Raw genomic sequence first — 9,399 nt, 5'->3', positions numbered from 1 at the left:
GAGTGAACCGCGGCGACCGACGACGAGAACACCCAGATCGCGTTCGCAAGACCGATCGCGAAGCCGTGACAGTGACAGTGGTCAGTGCTGGTATCACCAACGTTTTGGTGACCGCGCTCGCGTGTGCCGCGATCCGTGCACGTATCGTCCGGGAAACGAGACGGGCAGTCGGTGATGGCGAACAGCGACCCGTGCCCGATTCCGCGCCGTTTGTACGTTACGGATACGTACTCCAAGGTCCAGTTTCTCATCGATACGGGTGCTGATCTTTGTGTATATCCGCGTGCGCTAGTGAAATCGTCGCGATCGAAATCAACGTATGAACTTTCCGCGGCAAATGGAACCTCAATTGCTACGTACGGCACAGTGACAATGACATTAAACCTCCGGTTGCGTCGTTGTTTTACATGGCAATTTATCGTCGCAGACGTCTCAAAACCGATAATTGGTGCAGACTTTTTATCTTTTTATGGACTACTGGTGGACGTGCGCAACAAAAGGTTGCTTGACGAAACAACGCGAATCACGTCTCCAGGCCAACTCGTGCATTCTGCGACACCCTCAGTGAAAACGATTTCCGGGGAATCCGTGTTTCATCGCCTGCTCAAGCAGTATTCGGACATTACGCGTCCAGCAGCCCTTCTTGGAACGCTGGTTCGTCCGGCGGCGTCCTGTGGCGCTTTTGACGTTGTACTTTCAAATATGGGTCACTTGCAAACATGTGTACCCACAGAATAAAAAAAAATTGTTTTAAGTTTCTCAAATTTCAAAATAAATATGACTAATTTAAATTTATTTTTTTATATGTACAATTACAAAAAATTGTATACAGGGTGGTTCCGAGCTAATAGGTCAAAATTCATGGGTAGATTCTCGAAGCAAAAATATTGCGATTTAGCCGAACTCACCTTAGTCCAAAAGTTGATAGTTAAAGAGATACAGGGTGTTAAATGTAAAATATTATTTTAGTTTTTTTTCATTTATTAACGCAAATATCCTCACAAAATTTTGAGGTTTGGAGTTCTTTAAGCAGAGGAATTGAAATGTGTTCACATTTTGGTTAAAGTTCATAGAGGGCGCTAGCTGCAGTAGATTGAATGTGTTAAAAACGACATAACTTTTTTATACTTTTAAGGTATCTCATCTTTGGTATCAAATTCTTATTTTCCAAGTTTTTTTAGTCAAAAAAGCTACACTTTAAAAAACTAGCTGTCTCGCACCGTTTTCGAGATATTTGGCTTTGAAACTTTCAATGCTGTTGAATTAAATTACAATGAAGTACCTACCTATTATTAATTTAGCGGTGAAGTTTCTCAAGTTCGGACAAAAATCAAATAATTGATATATTCCACTTGTCTTATTTCTAGCCATAGAATAATGGCGCGACTACGTACCCGACGTGACCGACAAACACAAAAGACCTAGACACCAACTTTTTGACCCTGGGTGACCACCCCAATGACCCCCCCCCCCTGCCCGCTAACCTTTTCTGTTTCAGAGACAGCCAGGATCAAGAAACGAAGACAACGACACACACACACACACATACACACCCCCCATACCCTCCTTACCCCTCCCCTCCCGCGCTAGCCTAAGGGCCACCTTAGCAAAGCGCATCCCAGGCTGCATAGCCGCACTACCATACCCAACCATACCACACATAAACATGACACTACCCCCGGGGTTTACACAGACGAGCCGGCGAAGCAAGAAGAACGCCAGAAGAAAGGGCCCTAGCCGGCGGGGCCCAGCCAGGACAAAAGGAGGTCCCACAAAGCGCCTACACCGGCCGCATTTGCGGTCGGGGTAGACGACGGATGGGGCCCACCTACGAAGGCTGTCCAGGCCTACACGAGATGAGGCAGGATAAAGAGGGATAATCCCCCTCGATCCCAAATCATTAAGGCCAATTTCTAGCCATAGAATAATGGCACTTGTCTTATTGCTGTCATTTGTATGCTACTGTCCATTAAGTATTATTCGTACCTAAAATTACATCTTAATTTAAATTGTATGTACATAAATGTGAGATGGAATGCCGAGACTTCCGTTTTTGGGGTTACATGAAATCAGTTGTTTATGGAGAAACTTAACGCATGTTAAGAACTGTGGCAGCAGATTTTAAATGCTGCAAAGTCATTTCGTATTAAGGATTTATACTTTACAAGACAATCTTTTGATAAACGTGTTGATAAATGTATAATATTTTTAAAATTGGTTTAATTGGTTTTTCAAGAACAAAACTATGTGCAAACTGTTTGTCAAAACAAGATTGCAAATTTTAATTTAAAAAAACAAGCAAAAATGTATGCATTCATTGTACAGTTACCGTTTTTTATAAAATAGTTACAATTAGTTTATAAAATAAAATGTACATGTTTTTTGAACAAAGAAATCATTTTGATGGAGATTAATTAAATTAGTTAGACATAATTATTTATGAATTTCAATTTCTGTTCCTCCTGTTAACAAGCTAATTTTCTTATTTATTCTTCATTTTTTCATTAAAAAATTTATTATTTTATTTCCCATTTTTAAGGCAAATTTTCCAATCTTTTTGGCAGACAAGTAGATTATTGTTATACATTTCAATTATTAGAGAAAAAAAATCAAAACCAGATTGCTGGTTATCACCAACCATGTTGTCTTTAAGTCAACATCTTCGGGGCGTCGGACTGCAAAACTTCTCAAGAATTTTGTCGGACAATAAGATACTTTCATTTCAAATCTTATTACCAAACCCTCCCAGAAAAATCAGCTTGCTAGTTGTCACCAACCATAATGTCACCAAATCAACATATTTGGGGTGGGGGACAAACTCAAAATACCAACATTTTTGTCGGACAAATTTTTTGGGGGTTTAAAAAAATATCTTTCATTTAAACTTAGAAAAAAAGTGCTGGTCATTAACATTCCATGTTTATGCCAGATTGACATGTTTTCCTGAAAATCACGGGAAAACTTACCACTGTTGAATTTTCCTCGTAGTAAAATCTTGGGAGACTCGTCAAACTTAAGCTGCACGCAAAGTTACAACTTGCTGGTAATCATTTTTTTCTTTGTAGGTGGACCCGTGGACTATAAGTCCTACAACAATTGCCCTAAACAAAGTCCTACCGCATCGATACACTTTTGACATCTAATCTATTTATAGAGGAACTTATCGTGACATGATTTTCCCTGAGGAGATTGCAATTTTCCTTTATTTTTTGTCACAATTCGTCTCGTGTTCATAAGCCCAATAACGACTGCAGCTTCAGATACATAAATAAACCTAGTTATAGTACTAAAACGAGATCATCGTACTAACTGATAATGCAGACAATAAATTCAATGTTTGCAGGTGAATTTTAAACAAATATGAGTAGGTGGATTAAATTTACACATTATGGTCGCCAAATAAGTAAATTATCTCCTAAACGGCTGCTACTATTAAAAAATACCAAGAGTCACTTTTCATTTATTCAAACAGTACCTTAATTTAACATTATTTCTACAAAAAACTGCCAGTGATTTTTTTCTTGGGAATATGGAGCGGCACCTTCAGTAGCATGTCACTAGTTAATGCCACGAGGTTAATATTATATTCAATAAAAGGTCTAATTACGTAAATACGCTGCAATAAATTTCATTCAAATCGTTCAGTGTAATATGATGATATGACCGAAAATATATATATTTTTGGAAACTTCTGTATCCAAATCCTGTATCTTGAATACCACGTCCCCCAGGAAAAAAGTTTATAGAGCGAACTCTACTCTACTTATTTTTTGGCAACTTGTGTATTCGTGCAGTTTCTATATTTAAAGTGAAATCACCCTGTATATGCGAAAGAGTTTTATTCACAATTAAATATGTTATGGTATGGATATATCTGACATATTGATAACAAAATGCATGACACACTCAATTTGAATCATAAAACTGTTGAATAGAAATAATTTTTTATATTCCTACCTTTTCTATTTTTTCTTTCTTAACCAGTACAGTGTTCAATAAAAATTACTTGAATTTTTATACACTTTATAATGTATGTATGTATCCAAAAATCCAAAGAAGCTGAGTTGTCAAGACCTATAGTGACTCCTGCTGAGGTCAGGACAGGCTGGCATTATCGTAATGGGCAGAAAAACTTGAAAGAATTTTTCTGTCATACCTATGGATGTTTGTGTTTGGAAGCTGGAGGGTAGTGTAAGTTAATAGGCAGAAAGGGCCAAGCATGGTCTAATTGTTATAGTAGGTCTTATTACCTTTTACCTTTTTATTTGAAGATAGGTGCATACCTGAAACATAATAAAGTATGCCTCTACAAAACTGACCCCACTTACACCTTTATCTTTAAAATGCGAGTGGTATGGAGAAATTTCATCTTGCATGTACAGTGTGATCAGAAAATGGCAACTGCACTTTAAATACAAGCAAAAATTTTAATCAAGGATGCCATTTTCTCGTGGAATGAACAATAAAAATGGTTTACTGTCCGTTTCTATCAAAGTAGGCCCATTCATACACAAATTGATATTATAATATAAATTTCAATTCTAAGCAGCTTTCCTTAATAACATATTGCTGTATTATTAAAAACAAAGATAGTTTATTCTTGAATGATTTTTATATTTACCGATTTTCTGATCACCCTGTATATGCAAGAAGAAAGTTCTCCATGCCAACCCCATTTTAAAGACGTAAAAATTTTAATCAAGAATGGCCTTTTCTCGAAAATGAAAAATAAAAATATTTTCCCTGTTTTCCACTCTAATCGTGGAAATACTGTGTATGTATACAGGATGTTATAAAAGTCCGTTAGGAAACTCCGGGAGGTAAATGTGTGTTAAAGTAAAATTTTTTTATTTTCCTATTTAAATAACTTATTTAATTCAAGTTCGATTAGTCTCTCAAACAAATTTTGAGTTCTAGGTAAAGTGTCCACTAGCGGCACATAATGAAACTTTTCTCCGACTGGTCCAATAAAGCTTCATCTACTTGGTGGGTGTGCCAAATGAGAGACTAATCAAACTTGAAATGAATAAGTTATTTAAATAGAAAAATAAAAGTAAAGTAACTTTGACAAGCTGTAACAAATAATTGACAATTGGAAAAAAAATTTCATTACACACTGCTATTATTTTAATCCATAGAATCATCTCCAGGAGTTTTCTGACGGACTTTCAGAACACCCTGTATATATAGTCACAATCTGATTGGGTCGTAGAAACTTGAATATTGCCTCAATGTGTCAGAGGCCATTAATTTGAAAAACTTTAAATATTAACTGAAATGTTTTCCGTTATCAGAAACCTTGTATAGTTCTAGACTTGCCTTTCTTTTCTTTCTTTCTTTTTGTTTGTACTTTTGTTAAATGTAACAGGCTTTTGTTTTTTTCTATATTAAATGTATTTTACATGATTTATAGAAATAAATCATTATTATAGAGTGGAAAGTTTAACTGGAACAAATTCTATAACTTAATAAATAAAGGTTAGTTAGTTAGTTTATTTTCAATGGGGCATATTACAGAGGTTTGTTAATTTTTTTTAATTATGTGAGTGGGGAATGGCAGCAACTTTTTTTTAAATGGAAGGGTAGGTGGATTAATTTTTTATTTTAAAGCTTTTTCAATTGCAAAGCAATGTGTCGGAAAAAATAAAATAAGGAAATGTTTACTAAAACTTCTTTAATATATATATTTTTTTCTTGACCAATTTGAACCGTATGTGATTGAGTTCTTAGTACTTGTTTGCATTTCAACGTGTAAATTAAAAACCAAAAGCTGAAGTCGCTCATTTGTTTGCTGAAGTTCATCCAGAAATATCTCCAATTAATCGAAGTAGGTACGATTAGCAAAATCGGAACTTGATATCGGGAGTTGGACCATTTGAGGGATGCTTCTTGACAAAGGCCTTTAAAAATCGAGGAAGAAACCCAGTTGAACGGGACGCCACCACATTTTGCTTAAAATGTAAGAACAAGGTCTTTCCGAATAGGTGGATTGGAAGAGGGGCCCAATTGAGTGGACAGCAAGATCACCCGATCTTACCCCATTAGATTTTTTAATAGGGATATCTAAAAAGCAAGGTTTATGCTACTAAACCTAACGACATTGCCGAGCTTCAAAAAAGAAGTACGAAATTAGGCAAGTAACGCCGGTAGTGTTACAAAATGTTTGGAATGCTTTTTATTATCAATTAGGGTATTGTCAGCAACAAGGTGGAGGGTACTTTAAAAATTTTTTGCATTAAATCAAAAGTAACAAAAAAATACGTAATTGTATTTGCAATTGAAAAAGCTTTAAAATAAAAACTAATCAACCTAACATTTTATTTAATGAGGGTTGCTGCAATCCCCCATATAATTAAAAAATAAGCAAACCACTTTGTAATATGCCCCATTGAAAATAAAAATTGACAAATTTTACGACAAGCCTGGTACTTAGGTTTTGAAATATTAAGTCAGTCATTGATTAGATTTTTTTTTTCCTCCATAGAGCTTGCGGCAGTAGGCCCACCCCAAGCAAAAATTCTAGTTATGCCCAAGTAAATTACATATGAACATTTTTAAAACATAAATATTTAGGAAACATGATGATTTGGAGAACTTTATTACTCCACATCATCATCATGGGAAAATTCGAGATCGATCTTGGGATCATTCTCCCTTGGCGGGTCAAAAAACCAGTAACTTAATATTAATTAATGCTAATTGTTAGAATATTCACTTGAGTTCTATCAACGTATTTCTTTTTAACTTATAAAATTATTGTTATTGAAATTTAAGTTATTATTTTCTTATACAGGGTGTTTCAGTTCGAGTGAATCAAACTTTAACCATAAATAGAATTCAATAAATAATTCATAATTGCCTTATAAAGCAAGTCTAAGTTTCACCGTTTTTACTGTACAGGGCCGTATTGGTCGGTTGTTAAAATCATATTATTTATGAAATCTTTGCTATGCTTATTGATTAATTGATTCTTTGGTATGGTGTTAACATTGAAAAAGTTTTAAATGTGTGCATAATTTACTGTAAAATTTATAAATTTTTGTAGGTCAGTGGCGTAAAAATGAGTAGTAAAACGGATTTCTTTACTTCAACTTCTATGCCAATGACCTAATAATCATTTGAGATGCATTTTTAGATTCCCTGGACAATTTTACATAAAAAAGATATACTTGTTGAAAATCGGTATAGGGTATCCTTTTACCGAAAATCTCTGTTGAATGATAAGAAAATCTTGTACATTCATCCATTATTTTACAAACACTATCTAATATTTCAAATCTTAAGAATAAAATGACAGTTCCTGATGACAGATAAGTCTATTATTGCTTAGTTGTTTATTCATGGCAATCATTGTGTATGGATACTGTAACGGATGCACAGCGCAGATTTAAAATTAATATGAATTTGTAATTTTTTAAAGGAATTATATCTGTTTGAAACAAACGGACCGTTGAATGAGCAAGGATACCTATAATTTGCTTCAGAATGGCACAAATAAAATTTTAGAGAAGGTGCCATTGAACATGCTGTCCACCGCACTGCAGCGCAACAAAAACATGAGCTCAGAGAAGGAATTCACATTACGAATGCAGTAAATAATACACAAGGGATTATATTTAAAATTTACCAGTCGTTTTGCCGATGTAGAGACATTATTTAATATTGTCTTATGCCGATTTTCAACAAGTATACCTTTTTTATATAGAATTGTCCACGGAATTTGAAAATAAATTGCAAATTATTATTAGGTAATTGACGTAGAAGTTGGGGTAAAAAAATCCCGCTTTACTACCCATTCCTATGCCACTGACCTACAAAAATTTGTAAATTTTACAGTAAATTATGCACGTGTAAATGTTAACACCATACCAAATTTGAATCAATTCCTTATAAGCATAGCAAAGATTTCGTAAATATGATTTTAACAACTGACCAATATGGCCCTGTATAGTGAAAACGGTGAGACTTAGACCCTTGCTTTGTAAGGCAATTCTAAATTATTTATTTAGTTCTGTTTGTGGTTAGATTCACTCAAACTGAAACACCCTGTATATCAAACTGTAAGAATGATTATAAATAGTAAACAATTATTTTATTTACTACATTCAATTACATATAAAGTAAATTTCATAAAATTTGTGCAGTAGTAGTATTCACTTTGTAGTCGCAACACTTGTAACTTGTAGCTAAAAACTTACACCGTCAGCTGCTAAAAGTTGATTAATTTGTAACAATTCAATATTAGAAAGGCGCGGGTCTACCCAAAACAGAGAAAATGAGCACATGGTTTGAGACAAAAAAATTTTGGGACCTCCGATTTAACTATGTTACAATATAGATATAAACTAGGGCATTACTTATCTATCTTTTCGAGAATTACCAGAAACACATTAAATTCTATAAAATTTAGTGAAAACACCTCACTGTTAGTTTCTTATTCTTGTCCAGATCGGTTTTAAAAACTGAATATAGACTTACTTAATTTTTTACATAGTAGAGTACTAAAGGTGAAACCAATATGATCTTCCCATAACCCTTTTAAGATTTGGCTTAAACTGGAACTATTCAGATATATAATTTTTTCAGATCGCTAAAGCAGAAATTTTTCGTTCAAAGGTATAGTTTCAATTAGTATAAATTGACGTAATGAAACACAACCACTTTAATCATAATATATTTCACAGTAGATCTTCCACAGTCTCACAATAGTAAATCTAATTGTAAAAATCCTTCAGCTACAACAAAAATATCCCAGTACAACAAAATGCTGGCAAGTAACAAAATGTTGTTGGTGTTCCATTCGAATTCTACAGTAGATCAATTGTTGTCTTCGATTGTTTCAGTTATAAGGGTGATTGACCATGAATTTCATTAAAAACTGCAATTCTTATTTTCCCCCCCAATTTCATTTTCCAGAAATGACTTTCAACTCAAAATGAAAACAGAATTATAATTATTCATCATAATCAGTTATAACAGATTTAAATCAATTTGTAAGTCATTTATAAAAAATAAACAGAAAGGTGACAGTAGTAGCAGCGATTCTTGCATTAAGTTACCTCAGCTCTAATTAATAACAGTCGTGTTAGAAAATCAATAAGAATTTTGTATTTGATGCTACAAAAATGTTTATTTAATAAATTAAAATAAAACTAAACAAATTTTGTATCAGGGCAGCAATTTTATTTTTGTTTGAAAAATATACTAAATACTTACGTGTTTTTCAAGAAAAAATATATATATATATATATATAAAATGTTAACCCATCTTTCCCGAAATATACTTACACTAATTTGTCACAATATGCACATTTTCTTTTTAATATTTATTCTGTTAAATTGATAATTATTTGCATTTAAATTTCTCTTCAATGATATTCCAAATATACTTATAGCAGC

This window comes from Anoplophora glabripennis, unplaced genomic scaffold, assembly GCF_000390285.2.
Source record: "Anoplophora glabripennis isolate ALB-LARVAE unplaced genomic scaffold, Agla_2.0 scaffold732, whole genome shotgun sequence".
NCBI classification, from domain to species: Eukaryota; Metazoa; Arthropoda; class Insecta; order Coleoptera; family Cerambycidae; genus Anoplophora; species Anoplophora glabripennis.
This window is presented reverse-complemented; position numbering follows the sequence as displayed.